Source organism: Diplotaxodon limnothrissa, linkage group LG11, assembly GCF_057381915.1.
Source record: "Diplotaxodon limnothrissa isolate DT_005_m linkage group LG11, D_limnothrissa_male_GT1.1, whole genome shotgun sequence".
NCBI lineage: Eukaryota > Metazoa > Chordata > Actinopteri > Cichliformes > Cichlidae > Diplotaxodon > Diplotaxodon limnothrissa.
This window is the reverse complement of record NC_140606.1, coordinates 36591330-36611809: the sequence shown is the minus strand read 5'-3', so window position 1 is coordinate 36611809 and position 20480 is coordinate 36591330. Positions and strand designations below refer to the sequence as shown.

General features: G+C 39.8%; 1 protein-coding gene across 1 annotated transcript in view; it reads right to left on the bottom strand.

Annotated features, from left to right (window-relative positions):
- Positions 1 to 19558, bottom strand: part of otud7b (OTU deubiquitinase 7B) — a 43952-nt gene extending 24394 nt beyond the window's left edge. Inside the window, exon 1 of the mRNA XM_085366690.1 lies at positions 19373 to 19558. The gene's annotated coding sequence lies outside the window, so the exon portion shown is untranslated. The remainder of the gene's footprint in view (positions 1 to 19372) is intronic.
- Between the last annotated feature and the right edge of the window lie 922 nt (positions 19559 to 20480).

The window sequence follows — 20480 nt, the reverse complement described above, 5'->3', positions numbered from 1 at the left end:
GTTAAATAATCGACATAACAATTCTGTCCAATTGTGACAGAATTCAGTAAAGCTATGCCTCATTCTCGTGCTTCTGTAATTCTACTCTACAACTGTGATCGCTCATCTAATTTGTTTGTCTGTAAAAAGCTAAATAAATAACAGCTGATGCATTTTTACAGTACAGATGCAAATACTAATGTTTTCCACTCCTGCCTGAATGGACACTGGCAAAGTAAAGCACTGAGATTAAGTTAAAGGCAAAAAATAAGTGAGTTGTTAGTTAAGTGAAGCCACTTCTTTAGGCAGAACAGGTTCTGTGTTTTGACTTTTGGTAATGCTGATATTTACATTTGCATCACAGGTTGTGCTTTTTCTTTCTCACTGAAACCCTGTGAAGGGGGAGATTCACCGCCTCATGTTTTTCCTCTGCAAGGTTTCTTTGATTGTGTGAAACTCAAGCTTTGCTCTACATTTAAGAGACAAAGAAGCTGTCACACAAAGAATGAGGATAGTATGCTTTACCTAAATAATGTTGAGACTTCACCAGATGAGGATGGCCGAGTTGTTCCCCTCTAATGGTCAGTATGTGATAAAACACAGTGTCTAGAAATGTGCCTGTTCTATTTTTGTTCAATCACATAAACCTTTCCTGTGATCTCAGCAAATGCACAACACACCCTCTCCGCCTGGCAAAACCACATGAGTAATGAGATAAAGGGCATAAGGTAAACAAACAGGGTGAGGCGATGTGGCTGGTGGGAGTCGAAGCAGGAGTGACAAGTGTGACTAAGTGCTTCATCTCGACCACAGAGGGATGGTGGGATAGAAAGAAAAAACTTCCAGTCTTTGGACAGAGCAGTGAGCACTAGCAGCTAAAGCTAGACTGATGAACCGGCCAGATTACTGCAGTTCCATCTGCTTCGGTGTACACACCTGCCAATAAGTGACTACAGCAGAAGTGCAGAAATGACTAATTAGGTCTGATGCACCTCAGAAAAACACTCTTCGCAATACAAAAACAACACCATCGTTAACAGCACATGAACCAGTTCTCCGGCCGTTCATATGCAGACCACCAGAGCAGTCAGCAGCAGTCTGAAACACTGGCTGATTGGGACTAGATCCTCTATGGCAGCGGTCTCCAACCTTTTTTGCGCCACGGACCGGTTTATGCCCGACAATATTTTCACGGACCGGTCTTTAAGGTGTCGCGGATAAATACAACAAAATAAAACTAGTACCGGTACCGAAAAAAAGAAGATTTATTCATAACACACGTGAAAAGACCCAGGAAAACAGAGTTAATGATAAAAACGAAAACAAAATAACGCTGAAAACCCTGAAAACCATACATTTCACACCTGAGCCTCAACTCTCGCGGCCCGGTACCAAACGACTCACGGACCGGTACCGGTCCGAGGCCCGGGGGTTGAGGACCGCTGCTCTATGGGAAAGCAGCTTAATGGAACAGAAGACAACATCATCAGCAACCTGACTAGACCAGGAATAGGTGTTTAGCAGACACCAAACTAAAAACACACAAACAACAAAACAAAAACAAAACAAAACACATAACCACGTACTTCCCTGGTTGTTAATATACTTGCATGGTTCATCCAAGTGAAGTGTATCTGTGGATAACTCTGGTATCAATCTGGATTTTTATTTTTGGATTGAGTCCTGACTCAATATGTAAGCATGACTGGTCACACACTTAGAAAACTAGGAATTTTCCTTTTACATCTGGTTATTTGATCAACAAAAATATTCTTGTTTTTTAAATTACAATTAAAAGGCTAAAACCTTGATATATAAATGATATATCCAGGAAAAACCCTGTCAGTGATCTTTATTAGCTTAAATAACACAATACTACTCAGGCTATCCTGGCAGCTAACAAGGGGACTTTAGAGAGATACTTTAGGAAATACTTGTATAGCCACATGACTGATGTGCTCAAGTCTCAATCACTCTTTTGTTGTCTGACTTGTCAGTCACAGTAAGCTCTGAATTGTCTGCAAGGCGTAGGCATAGCATACTGTCCTTAAAAAACAGCCACATGCATATAAACAGAGCAGAGCAATGGCTTTCTTGCGATTTCTTCTCAGTGAGTCGAAGCCAGTTTTTAAGTGCTTCAGAAACAGGGTGGATAAGCTGCGAACAATCAATCACAGTAAACACCAACCATGCTGCTGAAGGAAGCCAGCAGAAAGAAAAACAAAGGTGTGGTGAGATTAGGGCTGCTCGATTATGGCAAAAATGATAATCACGATTATTTTCACTGAAATTGAGATCACGATTATTTGACGATATTTATTTAACCCTTTAAGACCTACTATAGAACCAAGTCCACCAGAGCTTATATTATTTTTATTTATTTTTTTTATATGCTGTAGTGCCATTTGTGGGAGCATTTCAAGTTGCTATACATCAATACAACTGTTATAGCCCATATTTTAATAATATGTATGCATTAAGTGCATAGTAATTACATAAATTGCAAAAAAGTGCAATAAACTACAAAAAAAATTTGAAAATCGCTTTTGTTTTGTTTACATATATTTCTACTTGGAGAAGTTTAAGAGGTTTATCCCTCAAAACTTTAAATACAAAAAAAGTTGCAAAAAATAGTTTCCCACCACAGGAAATTTATTTTGAGTGTCTTCATAGTTTTATTTTGGAGATACAGCAATTTTTATATACTGCAGGAAAAACAAAAAACAATCCTATGATGCAAATTTGCAAAGAAAACAGCATGTGCATCATTTCACTGTGGGAAGTGTTACGAACAGCTGATAGGAACGGCAAAGCGTGTTTCTGGAATATTATGTTTTTGTTCCTGCAAGCGCTTTTTATGCAATTTTTGCAAAGCTATATGTGGAACGAAACCGTGACCGAGGACAAGCTGATGGCATCAGATGTAAGTACAACTCCTCCGGTTTCATATGCAAAACAAATTATTGCGCTAGCTTACACGGTTCAGGTTCTACAGGGATTTAAAAATAGTTACGCAAAACGGAGCGTGCTGCTCTGACCGGCTTTAAAGGGTTAACAATGACTTTAAAAAAAGAATATAAAATAGTGTGCAACACCACTGAAGTTTTTTTTTTTTTAACTCTTTTCAACCAACGGCAGTCACTCTCCAAATAACTTCTGCTTAGCTTTCCGAGCTTCCCTCGGGTCCCCTTAATCAGCGGTCTCCAACCTTTTTTGCGCCACGGACCGGTTTATGCCCGACAATATTTTCACGGACCGGCCTTTAAGGTGTCGCGGATAAATGAGGGAGGGGCTAATAATCGGCTCAGTCATTTTTAATGATCGTTGAAAGCCCAGATCGTAATCGTGATTAAAATTCGATTAATTGAGCAGCCCTAGGTGAGATGGCTGTCCTTCAGCTGTCTGAATCTGTGGAGTGCTGTAATCTGGTTACTGACTGAGCTCAGTCAGCCTACACTGGCTCATTACATAAGAAAGCTACAGCTGGGAAGGAGGCTGATCATTGCCTGGCTGAGGAATGGAGGAAAATCGAGATCTTCACCTAGGTCTTCCAAAGTTGCCCTCATATGAAGGGTGCAGCACAATGGCTCTGCTGCTTGTGTATAGGAAGTGCTGCTTCAGTCTCCTCAACATAATAAGTAGAAGGCTTAAAAAAACAGAATGGCCTTATCAGACAACAGTCTTGGACAAGAAAATGCACAGCAAAGCAAACAGAGCGCAGAGCGGTGCAAAATCCTCTCATTATATTGCAATATCCTTCTATAGGGCCGGGCAATGCTTTCTTTTGCGACTACGTTGACCCCATCTTCAAGGGCAAATGGATGCATCATAGGAATAGTGTAGGCACATCACTTTCCAAGGGCTTGTATAATGCCGAAGCACTGCAGAAACAGCCTCAAGCTAATGCTAGGCTGCCGCAGACATGGTCTGCATCAATTCTCATTTTCCCTTAATTCATTTATGAAGCACTTTTAACTAATTTACTATCACTGAAGAGAAAAAAAACAGTTTCACAATTCAATTACAATATTTAGGACTTTAAACTGCTGCATTCTCAGGGAGAGACGTATGGTTTCAGTTGCTATTGGGTTACATCTCAGAAATCAATAGAGTAAATTTGAGTGTGCCTATTGCCCTGGACAAAAGGAAATATGCTAGCAAGCTGGTCATTGGAGGAAAATCAATAATCCCACTGAACTACAGCTCAGGGGGAAATGCACAGGCATGTTGCTGACATATGAATTATGGGGACTAGCGGACCAGTTCAAGTCCATTAGCAAAAAAGAAAAGAAAAAGCTTCTTCATCAGACTCAGACAGTGTCTTTTGTCTTAAAAACAGCAAAAGCTCTGTTGTAGCTGCAGGAAAGATGGGTTATAGTCTTTCCAAATAAGGTTATTGATTTTATTTAGAGGCACACTACTCTGATATGTCGATACGTTCTGATACTGCCTTAAAAAGTTATATGAGATGCCATGACAATGAACCAATCTACAGAGGTGATCTAATCAATACAATCCTACTTTGTATCTTTAGTCCACTGGCTGCAGTAAGGATAGCCAAAATAGCAAGGAGGACCAACGATTTAGAGTTTCAAGCTCATTTGCCAACAACCTTTTGTAATGTCTTTGCAGTACTTTGTGATTTAACTGCAAAATGTGCCACCACAACAGAGCTTCAGCTTTCAGCACCTGCTCAGGGTCTATAACAATTTGCAGTATGATGTTGAATGTAAATCTAAAGAATCTAATAATGATTAAAACTAAAGAAGTATCCGAACCACATTTCCCCCTCATTCTGTTTAGGAGACTTTAGTTGTTGTTGTTTTCACAGCCAACAGTACTTGGCAAAAGTCCAGGCCTGTAAGACCGCTATATACTGATATAAAGTCCCGACAGGTGCAAAGGTGCGAGGTCCAGACCAACGCTTCTTGTTGCCTTAATTATCTGTTAGTTTCTTTTACAACACTGGCAAAGCAATGTTTAAATCGAGTCCAGCATTTGGGTAAATATAATAATCATAAAATACACTTTTAGTTGATCAAATGAGCAGAAAGAACAGTTAAATGAATACACTTCAACAAATTAACTATATGCAGACCAATCATGCTTTCATGTACAGTCACGACCCAAAGACCCATTTTGATCCAAGAAAAAAAAAAGCTGATTTGCATAAACAAGAATGATTCAGTGAGGAATCCAGCTTTTTAATGTAAATCTAGTACTGGATCAGTATTGGATCAGAAAGCAAGGTATGAGAACTGAAAAAGCTGGATAGCTGCATTCCTACTTATTTTTCTTCCACTTGGCTTGTCTCTGCAAGAGTACGCTGCAAGAAGTGTCAGGTCTAACGAATGTTTACAAACAAGTCAGGAATTTAAAAAATTAAACAAAGTAGGTGAGATGAGCCTCCCTGCAAGGAAAATAAAAACACATTTCAACCCTGCTGGCTTAGCCACCATCTGCGGGCGTCTGTGTGTGTAATGCGTAAGACAACACCACCATCCCGAATGCACACACAGCTGATGTCAGAGATTCCACACCATGCCCGCCCTCTCCAGGCCGTGCCACCTGAGCTGGATGAGTCCAAAAGCTGTCCAGTCATCAAACAAAAAATATGCAAAGTCTAATGTCCCTCTCACAGCCTGCCTATCCCATTTGCTGGCTCAGAAACAGGCAAACCTGATCCATGTGAACCTCTGTTTTTTCCCCTGGATGAGTGCTCAAGGCAAAACAAGGTGAAGAAAACAGGATTTACTTACAGATCATTTGATCACAGTTTTCACATTTGGGTTGCACACTGCAGCCGTTTTAAACTTCATGACTGAACCAAGAAATTCCTCCAGTTTATCTGGTCTAAAAATAGTGCGACACTGGTAATAAGGGGGAGAAAAACACATTCACAGACATTTAGGTCAACTATTAGCATTGTTCATGAAAACAGGGTCCGTGAATGTCCATTACACAGCTGCGCACTTGTTCTGAGTGTCTATCTTTACATCTAAACCAGAGCAATAACAACTGTGTAAGCACCACCACCAATGCAAACAGAGAGTTACCATCTAATCTGAGCTGCCAGAATTAGAGCAACCTCCTGTTTCAGATAGCCTAAAAATAATCCACTCCTAATCACAGTTTAAACATAGAAAGTCTGCACAGTCGAGAGCTCAAAAACAGCTGATGGCTAAGATTTAAACACTGTCGGGGACAAAACCCAAGGAACGTGTAATGCTTCAATCAGAGACAATCAAATCAGTGACGTCATCTTCTCCTTCTGAAAGCAGGAAATCCTTTATCATTCAGAGCTAATTTTCATTAACAAAAACCATTTATGTTTTTTGAAAGTGCACTGTTCTTAGGAATCATCATTCTCTGGTCCTTAAGCTGACTGAAACACAAAACACCAGTTAGCAAGGTTTTTAGAGAGTGGATGACCTAATAAGCTAGAGTATGCTTATGTTTCCTTTCCTTTGTATGAATGCATGTCTTCAGAGTTTCCTGTTTAAAAAGAAAAGTCTCAATTAATGCTTGTCAAAGACCTCTTTAGGCCTAACAAAGGCCTAACAATACCAAAATGATCTCTTATTTTTGGACTTTTCCTTTTCCTATAAAGAGCTTTCAAGATGGGAACATAACCATGCAACAATACACTGTAATATTCCTTACCACAATATACATTTCCTTTTTTCAACCACACATTACAGTAAAGCTGTTTTCTTTGGATTTTGGTCCGGTCCTAAATACAACCTCTACAAATGTAATATCTACAGCAAGTTTTATGACTGTATTTACTTGATTTTCATTTCAGATTTTTTATGTCAAACAGCTAGCTTGGTTTCAAATCTGTACAGGTACAATGCACAGACACTGACATCTGCTAATTAGTGGTTAATTATTAAACTGTCAAAATGGCAGAATTTAAGTAATTTAAGAGGAGGGACCAGCAACCAAATTTCAGGCAGGAGGTAAAAAGTAGTGAGATTACACACATTTTGGTGTTATTTGCTGTTCATGCATGGTAAACTGTTGCTTTTAAAAGACTTTAGCATAAGTTTTGGTCAGAAACCAACACGTTGCATGTATACATAAAGCAGTTAAGTGTATGACCTTTTGTGTTAGACTTGAGGCAACACTACCCTGTTGATATACATGCAGTGTTGGGGAGTAACGGAATACATGTACCGCCGTTACGTATTTAAAATACAAAATATGAGTAACTGTATTCCGTTACAGTTACCGTTTAAAAAGGTGGTATTCAGAATACAGTTACTTTGTTGAAATAAATGGATTACACTGCGGTACTTTCCTGTTTCATATTGTCGCGGGTCAGGACTGTTTGGGTTTTGTTTGACAGCTACGTTCTGTTGTTCCAGGCGGCAGCGTTACGGTTGCCATGGTTACAGGGCGACGCTCTCTCTCTCTCTGCGACTGTGTGTTTCCTGGGTGAGAGAGCGCCTTTTCGTTGTTGTTGTGCTAAGCTAACAGGCAGAATGCTACAAGCATAGCTTCGGTGTTCGCTGTTCGCGTTCGGTGTGAACACACCGTAAAGAATGTAGCATCATGGGCAGTGTAGTCCGTGTTGCAGGGAGAATGGACTGCCATACACGTTATGGGTCTGTGAGCGCGAGGAGGGAGAAAAAGGGGAGTGGAAAGGTACGAGTTGTGATCGAGGAAAAACGGGAGCTGGAAGCATGTAAATATAATAATAACCACTTCAGCCAAGAAGAGTGCCTGACGAGCCCAGTTGTAAGTAAGCTATTAAGACTCGACTGTACACCGTGTTCGTGTTTTCCTCCGAAAACAATAAGTTCCGTTGGAGCAGTCTTTCAACGCCTCTCTCTGTCAATAAAAGTTGACCCACACAACAAAGTAAAGCTATTTTTCGGCTACGAGCCCGACACAGAACCCACCGTATTAGTCAGAGGTCCCTTTACTACAGTTCGGAGTCGCGGACCTTCAGTAACAGTAATAAATCACACAGCAATAGTACATTCACGTAGTTGTAAACAGCATGATAATATATTAAGTAATCCAAAGTATTCAGAATCCGTTACTGTCATTGAGTAACGTAACGGAATACGTTACAGAATACATTTTGGGGCATGTAATCTGTATTCTGTAATGGAATACATTTTAAAAGTAACCTTCCCAACACTGTATACATGCACCACGCAAGTAAGCACAAAGTGCATGTAGTGTATGTAGTCTGCACACAGAGGCGTTCTGATTGAGGTACAGTGATGGTTTAGGACAAAATGTCTCCTGGTCAGTGGAAAGCTTCAACTTTTTCTTCAGTCATACGTAAACTCTTGCTGATATTCACTGGAGCAAAGTAATAATAGCCAAGTCCAGCCAGCTGAAATGGGCAGTATTAGCTTCTGAACACAAGTGTTTATCAAAGTGTCTGAGAGCTGATGTCATCGTGTAGCAGAGCATGTAGGAGAGATGTTTGACTTCACTTAGTCCACTTTCCTCTAAAATACTGCTCTGAATGCCACAGCATGAATCACCCGACTCACATATCAGTGGACAAGAACAAGAAACGTGAGCGCTGATTTTTATATAATGGATACAGTGGCATCAACAACTTCTCGATGAAAATAAACAAGCACACATTTTCCTCTTTAACAGGATATGCCTTAATTGACAGCAGCAAGTGATTTCTGATCCATGGTCATTAAGATTCTGCCTGAATGGTCCTTTTACATAAATTTAGAAAACTAAATATGTACAAAACCAGTAAGAAAACAAAGGAAAAAGTTTAATCATTTAATTCTTTAAATCCACAAGAACGTCTTGACTCAAATATTCCAAAAACAAAAAAGTAGGCCATCCTTAGCAGATGAACCTTTTCACTTTTAGTAACTGACAAAGTTTTGACAAATAATTAATAGATTAACCAAGAAAATAACTGATTAGTTTAACTGTACCTGTACATGTGTTATCATGAAATTAATATAGTAACATGTAGCATTAATGCTGAGATAGTTATGATTACTCATTTACATACAGGTGCAGGCCAATCTTTATTTCCTCCTTTCCTGTCCATTATGATGGTTTACTAGACCTCAGAGGGTCCTAGGCTATGCCCGGGGCATGTCTCTGCAGTCAGGCTCAGTAATCACCAGTCAAGGAGCGATAATTAACAACCCCACATGAAGCAGGCGGCTGTGGAAAAGGGCTTTAGGGGACTATAAGTGGCATTCCCACATACCACACAGAGACCACACTGCTTTGTGCACGGGGTCAGTGCGATGGGTGACTGAAACAGCAGAAAATGTAATGAGGGTATTTGATCCTCAAAGTGAGAGGGGGAAGTGGAAGCTAATCTGCCATCAATGCATTACTGGTTCAGAGGCGCACACAAAAAGAAACCCAAAATAAGACATTAAGAATGATGACCCCTGCATGACTTCATGGAAGTCTGTGCTCTGCAGACCAAAAGAGGTGCACAGACACACAAATGCTGGTCCAGTGCTGCTGAACATCCGGCGAGAAATGCTGCTGTGCCTCTGAAGGACATCAGCACAGAGACTGATGGATAAATTGCTTCCTGCCGCTGTCATCCTAAACTCTAAACCGGTTTACAAAAGTCCTCAGCTGGCCTTGGTGGACTCAGTGATTTGTATTCTCTGTGAAGAAGCACAAGCCTCTGCATCCATCTTAAAACTGCCTACCTAAATATTCTAAAGGCTGGAAATTTTCACAGTAAATAACAAAGTGTGTTTTGCCTCTAGAAAATTAATTAAGATGATTACAATAATAGCACAGGATTCCCATGTGCATGTCCAAACATGACACAAGCTCATCTTTGGTGATACAGCTGAATGACATGGAGGACCGCCCAACCAAGTAACCAAGACTTTACCAGTAAACATGACATGAGAAAGGTCAGAGTAGATGATTAGCAGCAACTGGACTTTAAAAGAAGAGCAGGGAAAAAAAGAGGGCGTTGCCAATTATAGTTAGATGACCCTGTACCTGTGGGTCCTACCCAAGTGAAGTGAATGTGAATGCAAGCACTTCTACACAATAACACATACTACAGTGTTTGAGCTGTGATTATTGACCAAAGGTGATAAGTCTAAAGTTGCTTTGGCAAGCCTAACCAATCTTAAAGATGACTAAAATCACCTCCTCTGTTGCTTTGATCCGTGCATTAATTTTAAAATAAACTGGCAATATTTGATGTTACAGGGATGACACTGATGCCAAAATATCCTTTTTGCTTCATGTCTAAACAATTAGTATTGCATAATTCACATTTAAAAGGCAAGTGAGATGACTACTGCTTTCATTTGCATATCAACCCTCAAGGAATACAAGACATTTCTTACACTCCAACTTGATCTTCGGCTGCGCCATTTTAAAATTAAGCACATTCGTTCCAGTCCTGCAATACAAAAACTGTTGTAAATAAAAGAGCTTAGAAACTGCTTAATACAAGAAACAAAATGGATCTGTGACTTGCAAGTACAATACCTACAACAGTGAAGATCTACTAAATCAGGCTGAATGTGAAGCCAACCAAGCCCTGCCCGATCTAAAGCCAGCGGCTAAACAAGCACCAGCCTCTGCAGGCATGCAGCACTAATGCTCATGTGAATCCCCACGTGCTGCAGGCCAGTCGCTATACACAGCAGGGTGACTTCACGTCACACCCCATATGATGTCATCCTGGGGGAACAGGCTCCTCATTAGGGCTGTGTGTGGGATTACTCCTGATGTCCTGGATCAACGAGGCAGAGCAGGAGACGATAATGTCCCCTAGTCTGCACAAGAAAAGGCACATGCCCAATAATATGCTTTGAAATAAACATTAATCTCAAAGAACATGTTGAGTGATTTACTACAACTGCCGAATTTACCAAACTGAACATCCACTTAAAGACACTGATGCTGATCAATGAGTCCAGCTTTACTGCCACCCACCTTACAGTTAGTGTTGTTCTAGCTGTGAAGGACAGAATTTAATAGAAATCACCTCACTTGTTAGGAGTTTGTTTCAGTATTTCAGACAGCTGCCAACCTAAACACCAGAATCCGTCAGTCAGAAGTCCTCATTTGGTCCTGATGGAGTCCTGTTAACCTTTAGATTTTGTGGAACAGTCAACTAAATGATCTCTGTTCTCACTAGTCAGCAGCAAAAATAATAGCTGGTTAAACTAATTATCCATATTGTATCCATACAATAATGTGCAACCCCAGTTAACGTTTGTTTCTAAATCACTATGACACCACCTGCCTCTGTGCCTTTCTGTGATCTAACAATGTAAACTACCAGGTGGAATTGGGCTGTGCGATATGACTAAAATCTCATATCCCAATATTAAGACATCTATCGTCCCGATAACGATATAAATCACAAAAATTTTACATTTTCTGAAAGTTCTGTGAATCTCGGGCAGCTCGACTTGCAGGAAGTGTTTACAGCTGGGCATCGTGTACCTGGAGTCGAGTGTTTTAACCGATGCATGAAACGATACATTTTTAGACATAAGTTGTAACGGCCGCCGTTTTCTTTGTGAGTATTTATTACACGGCGTGCTGCGGGGAAAAGCCTGTTCTAACGTTTGAGTCTAAGGTTTATTTTTTAGCGCCTGACGGCTCTTTTTTGCTTCTCATCCGTAAATAGTCTGCATGCTCTTTCACGTGATTCAGTTTATTTTGGAAAGTCTCAACAGGATCTTGAGCTTTATTGTGAAAACTTTGTGGAAAATAAGCAGACACGTGATGGTTTTACTGTCGTTGTTGCTAACGACAACGAATAAAAAGAGGCGCTTGTCCGTCAGTCGTGTGGTTATATTAAATATAAGAGAAAGAGAGAACTTTAAGAAATGAATATAGCCACTACAGTGACCATCAAAACCATGAAAAAATATTGCCGTAAACAGTTTATTTTGCGACACCACGATACAAACGATAGTGTAAAATACAACGATAGATGTTTTTATATCGTCATCCGATATATATCGTTATATCGAACAGCCCTAAGGTGGAATACAGGACACATGACTGCTGCATGAACCAGCATGGTTCTGCAGTACTTTAAAGTCCAAAATTACCTAATGACTCAAAAAGATAAATATGGTACAGACAGAGCTGGGCGATAGAACAATAACGATATGTATCGCGATATAACTTTTACTCGATAGAGAAATTAAGCTATCGCGATAGACCTCGCCGCTCTTGTCCTCAAAAAAAAAAAAAAAAAAAAAAAAAGGTCAGCCAATCCAAATTAAGTAGCGCAGAGCCGAACCAATCACAGCCGCAGCGTCACGTCGCGTGACTTGTTACATACAGCACAAGTGCCAAGCCGCACGTGTGTTTGTTTGGGAAGCAGCCAGCGGGTAATGGAGGAAATGAGTGTGCCGACTAGAAAAATCAACCGAGCGTGACCGAAGAGAAAACAGATGATGGTTCCAATGCCGGAGAGATTGTCGAACGGAAGAGCCATAGAAGTTCCGTAGTGTGAAGGTATTTCGGCTATTTCAAGTCTGACAAAAAATAGAGTAGCCTCACTGTAAATGTGCCGAAAGCAAGTCTGAAAATACAATAAACTGGTGCATGCGTCACACTGTGCGCCACGTTATTGTTTCGGTGAAATGAATTTCTACAATACTGTTACTGTTAATTCTACTCTCTGCAGTGTTTAAATGCTTACATATACACACAGTTACTGTCCGTCCACACATACGACTCGGTTCTGCTTCTATGCCCCAGCTTTGTTTACTTTTTCCCACCGAGGCTTCTAGACTTCTGATTGGCCAACATTTCGGTATGGTTAGGAATCTAGCGCCACCTGCTGCTTTGGCATGTTCATAGCAGCGTTTTCCTTCATTTCTGCCTTTACGTGTGGACGGGATTATTTTTTAAAACGGAAACGGAAAATCTCCGTTTTCAAAAATACCTGTGTACGTGTGGACGTAGCCTCAGTCTCTGACTGGAAGCGCTAATTCGTCATTCGGCTTTTGTCAGACTAAAGTAACTGTTAAAACTGTTTGAAAAGCTCAGCTATACAACAAGGAGAGGTTGAGAATTTCCTTTTAGTTCTCAGTTTATTTGATATTGACAAAAGTTAGTCAGTTTTGTCTGTTCTTCTGTAAAACAAACTAAGATTTATTTTTAGAATTAATATTTTGTTTCTAAGTGGAATTGACAATTTAGTCTGTTTTGTTTGTTCTATTTTGAAACTTAAACGCTTTAGCGGCTGCCTTTTGTATAGTTTGCAATATTTGCCTTTATTTATCTGAAAAAGTCTCATGTTCCTTAAGTACATCTACCCTGTTGAACTTATTATGGGAAATAAATATTTAAATAAAAACAAGCTGCTGATTATTTCACATTTTACTTGTGAGCAACGGCACATTTAAATCTTACAAATATAGTTATTTGGCTTATATCGTGATAGATATCGTTATCGCCTGAAATGAAAAAAACATATCGTGATATGAAAAAATCTCATATCACCCAGCTCTAGGTACAGATTAAAACGGGCCAATGTATTTAATTCACTTCTATGTTGGTCTGCGTTAACCATGCATCAGCTGCAGTGCACCAGCTCCTTCAGAAGTCCAAACAATCCAGAATACTTTAAAATGTCTGAAGTTTCATACACGCACACAGCGTACAAATAGGGCAGTCATTTCAAACTATTTTTCTAAACTTGGCTTTGGATGATATTATAGCGAGTACACAAGCCCCACCCACACACTGTTAAAGCCCTTTGCTTACCATGAACAGCCAAAAGAAGAGAAAACAGGACAATAAAACAACTGAGGATTTTTTGAAACTGTGACTCATGCAAAGCTACCCTTGCAGAGTCAAAGAACAAAACCATGTAGCTAGAAATGAGCATAATAAACTTCCTCAAAGACCAATCGGCTGAAAACATTTATTCCTATCATAAAGGAAAAAGTTGTATCTGCAACAATAGATAAAACAACCACTGCTTAAAAAGTGAAAGACAAATAGCACTGTGGTGATGACAGATAAGACTGTGAGGTTCTGGCAAGTACAGCTGTAATAAATTCTTGAGTCTGGTGTGGTACAGTGATCAAAGTAAGTGATACAACAAGCTTTCACTACCACAGCTTTTCTCATGGGAGTGGCAGCCCATGCTGTATTGGATTATAGTTTTTCAGGTGGAACAAATAAAACTGTTACACCTTAGTTTGCGTTGGCCTCTATTCTGTCAACCGCATGAATTAACTAAACACAGACCGGGCATAATCCTGCTATCCACAACTTAACATGGGTGTAGAGTGGAGACCTGGAACATGGGGTGAGGACCTGTGTGGCCAGCATCTATTTACTGATATTTTTTTAACTTATATCATCTGATATGTAAAAAGTTTCAACCTGTGTATCAGTGACATCCCTAAGTTGCACTTGTAGCCTAAGAACAATTTTGTATTTAATATATGTATATGTCAATGCTGTTCAAATACCTGCTTAAAATGAGTTTTTGTAAGTATGCACTGTATTTTGGCCACTTAATAAATAAAAACTTTTTTTTCTCAAATGCAAGACAAACCTTTACTGTTACATATACCGGCTGAAATGTCATCTCATAGTTGCTATGCTGTTTTTCTACATTTAGTATTTTGCTGGGTGAATTTAAAATAATAATTATAAATTATATTACCACTAAGTATTTTTATTTAAATATAAATTACATTTATTTTGATTTCAAACTAGCTTTTATTTTAGTGAAATGTCTTATTTGTTTTGATAAAGTGTACTTCACCTTTATGAACTATAAACTCCTCTAATGGTCATAGCTATTTTGTCAAAGACTACAGAGTTTCCCCAGTTTGGAGGATAAATCAAATATAGTTTATACTATAGTATAGTGTACTACGGTATATAATGAGTGTCAACAGATGCCTGATTTTTGTGTTTTTCTTTACACAAATAAAAATATTTTACTCATAAACAAACGAAGAAACGGTATAAAATGACAAATTTTGGACTCAAACATGCATGTTTTCAAAGTAAAGCAGCTGCTGGCACCCAGGTAAGCACCTCAGTTCATAGTATCTACCCATCCTGGACACAAATGGCCCTGGGCACTGGCTAGCTGCTGTGTCACAAGACTGGCAGGCAACCAGCCATGGTGGGGAGGGTGGGGCTGCAAAGAGTTTTATGAGTTGCTGTCTGGACATGGAGACCTCTTAGAGACAAGCCACCTATTGATCCTCGTGTCGCTGTGGCAGTGCAGAGACTAAAACTGTTTTTGCCTTTTATCTTATCCCCTTCCTGTGTTTCTAAATAGTGCTACTTAAAGATATAAGAGCACAGATGGATGTGGGTTTTAAGTCTTTTTTGGAAAGAGTCCAAACAAAACAAGGCTTAGTTCATGCCTTACCACCAGTGGGACATGCACACTTAACAGGAAAAAAATCATCTGGTTGTCCTACTAACCTCATCTACTTACTTATTAATCTGACCGTGTTTTCCTGTGGGAGTAGGCCAAACGGGCCTGGCCGTGTAACTGACACTGCACCGCTGACAGTGAGCAGCTGTTTGGGGGAACTCAGCGAGAGGAAAATTTAAATTTTCATACCCTCTGCATGGCTGAAACAGACAGGTTAGCTTGTATAACATTATATTCACCAAGACAGCCACAAAGGATATTCAGCAAAATAAGTGTGTGACACATGTTTACAGCACTCTCACACTAACTGGCACAAAACCTTAAAGAAAGTCATACAGAAAGTCAAACAAGTTCAACTGGCTGTCCGTCATGTGAAGTATAAATCAAGAGTCACTGCTGCTCTGTCTTTATTGCCACATGTAACTGCAAAACAGTGTGCAAATAAGCCCATGACCATCAGCTCATAAAACTTCATGTTGCCAGAGTCATGACAAACCCTGTTACACAGGTAATATAAGTGTCTAGTTACATCTCATCATTTTGGATGACAGCAGGGCATGCAATGCTTCAGAAGGTGAAAAAGCTCATGTCCCACTCCACACAGTTTTGTAATCGTTCATTAACAATAAAAGAGCTTGCAAACTAAATTTGAGTGAGATACAGTTTAGCACGCTGGCTCAAACAAAGCCTTTGTCAATATGAAGGTAAGCGCGACTGCTTTGTACTGAGTTTAGGTAAAAGGTCTTTGGTTGATATAAATGTAAGCATTGTCCTGTTATTTTTTGATAAAGCAAAATGTATTTTAAAGTTAGCCAAACTAAAACCAACTTTAGAAAAAAGCAATTAAAAACATTTTAGCCCCGGTCTTGGTGATTTCCCTTCGAGAACAAAACCTCTTGAGTGGGCACCATCAGTGTCACTGTGACCCGAGGCTACTGTGAACTCCCAACCACATAACATTTGAATCCTGTTAAGAGATCTGATGCATATGATACACTGCAGATTACAAACCACATATTTAAACTTGGATCAACCAAATTCAAATGGTTCGAGGGAAATCAAAGAGCAATAACTCAGTAATGTTTGTTTTGTTCTGTTCCACTGGATGCAGGCTGAGCTACTGCCTGTTTAGTGCACTGAGAAGGCAATTTAATAGACTGCATACCTGTGCCTATAATCCACATATTTACAAAGCAGCAGAGTACTTTTTGTTTTCAGTTTTCTTTTTTTTACTTTTACACCCTGCCAGTTTGGAAACTGTCTTGCAGTCAGAAGGATGCTACACCCCTCTTAAAATACTCGCCTGAGGTGCTCTCTCTGCTGCTGTATGAATCAATATAATATGTTCCTTCAAGTGTTGAGGACTTGTATAATGAAACCTGACACAAACCCTCAGAAAAACTGAGCATCATGGTAAATAGTTGCCACCATGAACTGTTGGGCAGCTTTATCACTTTAATTACCAACAGTGAGATAATGGGTGCAAATATGAGGTGCGGTCAAAAACTTCACTGACTGCACCTATGAAAATTAAAATGTTTAAAATGTTGATAAATGTTCCCTTCATTGCATTCATATTAGTTGACCAATGCAGCAACATATGAATCCCTGTGATTTCATCCTGAATAAAACAAAGTTGTTTTCTTCAAATTACAGACATTGTTAGAAAAAAAAAAAAAAAGGATCATTTAGGTTGTTATCTAACAACTTCTTGGCATAATTTAGTCAGATACATCACGCCCAGTTTTAAAACACTAAGAAGGCAACAATTAAAATGCTCACCTTGAAGTTTATAATCTATATTTTCAACACTTTCTCTTTCTTTACATTTTAAACTACGTAACAAAAAAACAAAATTGAAAAAAAAAAAAATCTCTGTTGAGAAGAAAATCTATTTTTCCACGTTCATGGCCAAAAATTGGGCTACTTTCGTAATGACAGTTAGCAAAGCTTTGAGAGTGACGCATTTAAACAGGAAGAAGGATTCATGTCTACGGCTTGTTGTCCAGCATAGTCATGCTGACAACCAAGAAAACTAAGCTAAAAAGAAGTGACAACCACTGTAGTTTAATTCTGTTTTTTTTTTTAATTAAGCAGTTTGAATAATCAAAATAATGCTGTTGAATTGTAACCATCCTAATGATTCACAGCACCACCAACCCCTCCAGTCTCTAAATGTAGACTTCTTGCACCCTTTAGAGGTGAAAAATATTTACTTTATGTATATAGACACAAATCAGTACATATGGGGACTTGAAAATTCAGGGACATGAAAATAAGATTTGGAAATTGATCAAATTAACACACCGAAAGCTGTGATCAAATCAGATCAGATCGAGCTGCAAAAGTCACTCGCGAAAAGACAAATATTACAGTCAAAGTGCACTGGTAGTTTCATTCAACTTTCCACACTGGTACTGATCAGCAGTTGCTTGTGTGTCCTACATTTCAAGCATCATCCTTCACAGCCACTGGAAACAGTGAGTATGGGTGGAGGGCTGAATGTGTTTCTTTTTCCTACTACACCATACCTAACTTCTCAACGAGCTTCCTCTTCACTGCTGTGTGTTTATTACAGTGTGCGTTTTGTTTTTAATCAAAATCAGCAGTCAAAGCACACCCAGCCTGGCCTTCTGGATGGCTTTGCAAAGCGTGCAAATTTCAGAGAAGACACTTGCAATTCTCTCTGCTTTTACAGACAGAAGTAAAATACTTGTGTTATTGAGATCCAAAATACATGTGTGAAGGTCATGTGCCTTTAAATAGCCACTATATATTTTAAAATACATGTAACACCAATAGAGTGATGAAATGTGGAAATACTGGTTTTAATTGCACTCCTTTTGCCTAAGAGATCCTTGACTGCTTATCATTTGCTTTTTAAATAGCTTATTAAATGCAAATGTTTTTCCTAAGTACCCATACTTCTTCACACAAAGACATTTTGTGTATATAAAGGATATTATCCAGTGGTTTTATACGTCAAACAAGCTTTGGATCAAAGTGAGCTGTACATACCCTGCTCACTAAAATTACTTTTGACACCCCTGCTGTAGGCCAAATACACTGAAGAACTTGTACCTCTGTCCTACTTTTCATATAGGCTGTCTGTCCTGGTGTCCCTGCAAACAAAAGAGTCCACAACTACAAGACCTAAATAATTCAAGGCAGAGTGCAACCTAATACTTTCTCGCTGTGGTGATGTAGAGAAAAATATGCCAAATAAACCTAGTTCTAGTTTCAGAATGAGTAAAAAGCAGTGAACCCTGTGACCCGTCAGCTCAGGCAGGAGCCTCACACAGAGTTAGATGCTTATTCAGACTCAATAAACCCAGTTGTTTTGGTTAGAAATTGTGGTGTGTGAAGAGCTGGCTCTGGTAATTTCCTGTGAGCTGGTCTTTTAAGTCAATGTTACATCACACATGCACCTTAAATAAAAGGCGGACTCCGATAAGCTGGATCGTGACTAGAAGCTCCCAGAAAAAACGAGATGATGACTTAACTTACTTCCACAGGCAGATGCACAACTACTAAAGAGATCAGCTGAAATTGATATCAGTGTTCACACTGCTTAGCTGACAGCTGAGGCAGCATTCAGAAACCAGTTCTGCTCTGCGCTGAATCCTAACGCTACACACGATGATGGCTTGTCCCCACTGCTGACTCTGAGCCAGCTTTTAATGGCTAGAACTATTCTTTGAAGAAGAAATATCAGGGAACAATAAACATGCTTACATAAACGCATTTGAGGCGTTCAAACGCATGAGGTTCATGCACCGTTCAAACATATCCCACTAACTTTATTTGCACCCATTAGTAATTATAATCGTCCATTTAAAGTCTGCCAGACATGCGCATGAATGCTCACCATAAAGAAGTCCTGTACATTTTTTTCAGTTATTAGAACGAACCGTTACCTTTGGCTAGCAAGTGGCTACTTCAAGCCTGGCTAATCAGCAGCAAGCTAACGGTAGCTTACGTTAACGCTAGGAGCTGGAGTATCCCTCTACTGCTTACCTTTAGCGGCCTCGCAGATGTTGTTTTCATCGTCCCATTCAGTTTTCCAGCAAGTGCCAACTTGTAAGTAGCAAATACGTTTCCAGTACCAACGACTTCTAACTTTTTAGTGTCCTCATATGGAGAACGGTGCGTAAAATCCCAAACCGGACCACCAGCGACAAAGTAATTTCTCCACCACTTACAACAACAACGTCAACCAAAGGTTTCAGACGGCCCCCGAGAGGACTCGGCCAATCAGAGGCGGGAGTTTTCTTTCATTGACGTTTATCAGAACCAATGGTCGGGCTAGAACATTTTGAGTGACGTTCCCCATTAGAGTAAACACCAAATGAGAACGCCAAACATCCGCCTGCCAATTGGCTGCAAGAAAATGAGAGGCCAGTGGGTTTTTTGTGTCCGCAGCCAATGACAGTGCGGCACTCAGGCCAGAGTGACAGGTGCTTTGGAGTTAACAAAATAGCTGGGGCGTCACCGTGGCCGGGATGAGGTCATCCAGGATGATGTAAACCCTACGTCATTAGCGATGCTAAATAAAACGCAGCAGGGAACACGTCCGACCGTAATCCATCTTTTCTGGAATTGTACAAACACTAATAAGCTGTGACAAAACGTGTACATTTAGCATGGTTAATATTGCTTGCAGCTTAAGAGTTGTTTTTTATAGGTCTCAGTACTTTTCATGACCATTAATGTCAATTTTCGCATGCAAAACGTTTTTTTGTTGTTTTCAAAAATAAATGGAAGTACATGTCAAACTTTTTCTACTCATGAAAGACAAACTTAGTGTTTCGTTAAGATGTTTTAGGGAATAGCTCACCAGGTTTCTTAAAAGACATTTAAAGCTCTTCCTTGCCCTTGAATGATTCATGGGGGATTGTTTAGTGGCTTCCTCTGAAAATAATCAGGTTCAAGGACTGCACTGCAACTGAGTGAAAGAAAAGGAACCAATGAGAGCATGAGGGTGGGAATGGATGTTTGTATCTGTGTGTGCCTGTTTGTTTGACGCCACCTCTCTCTAGGGACATCTCAGGCCCTCCATGGTATGGAGGCCTATCTCCCTCCACCACTTCCCCTACCAGTGGCAGACGCCCTCAGACATTGGTGG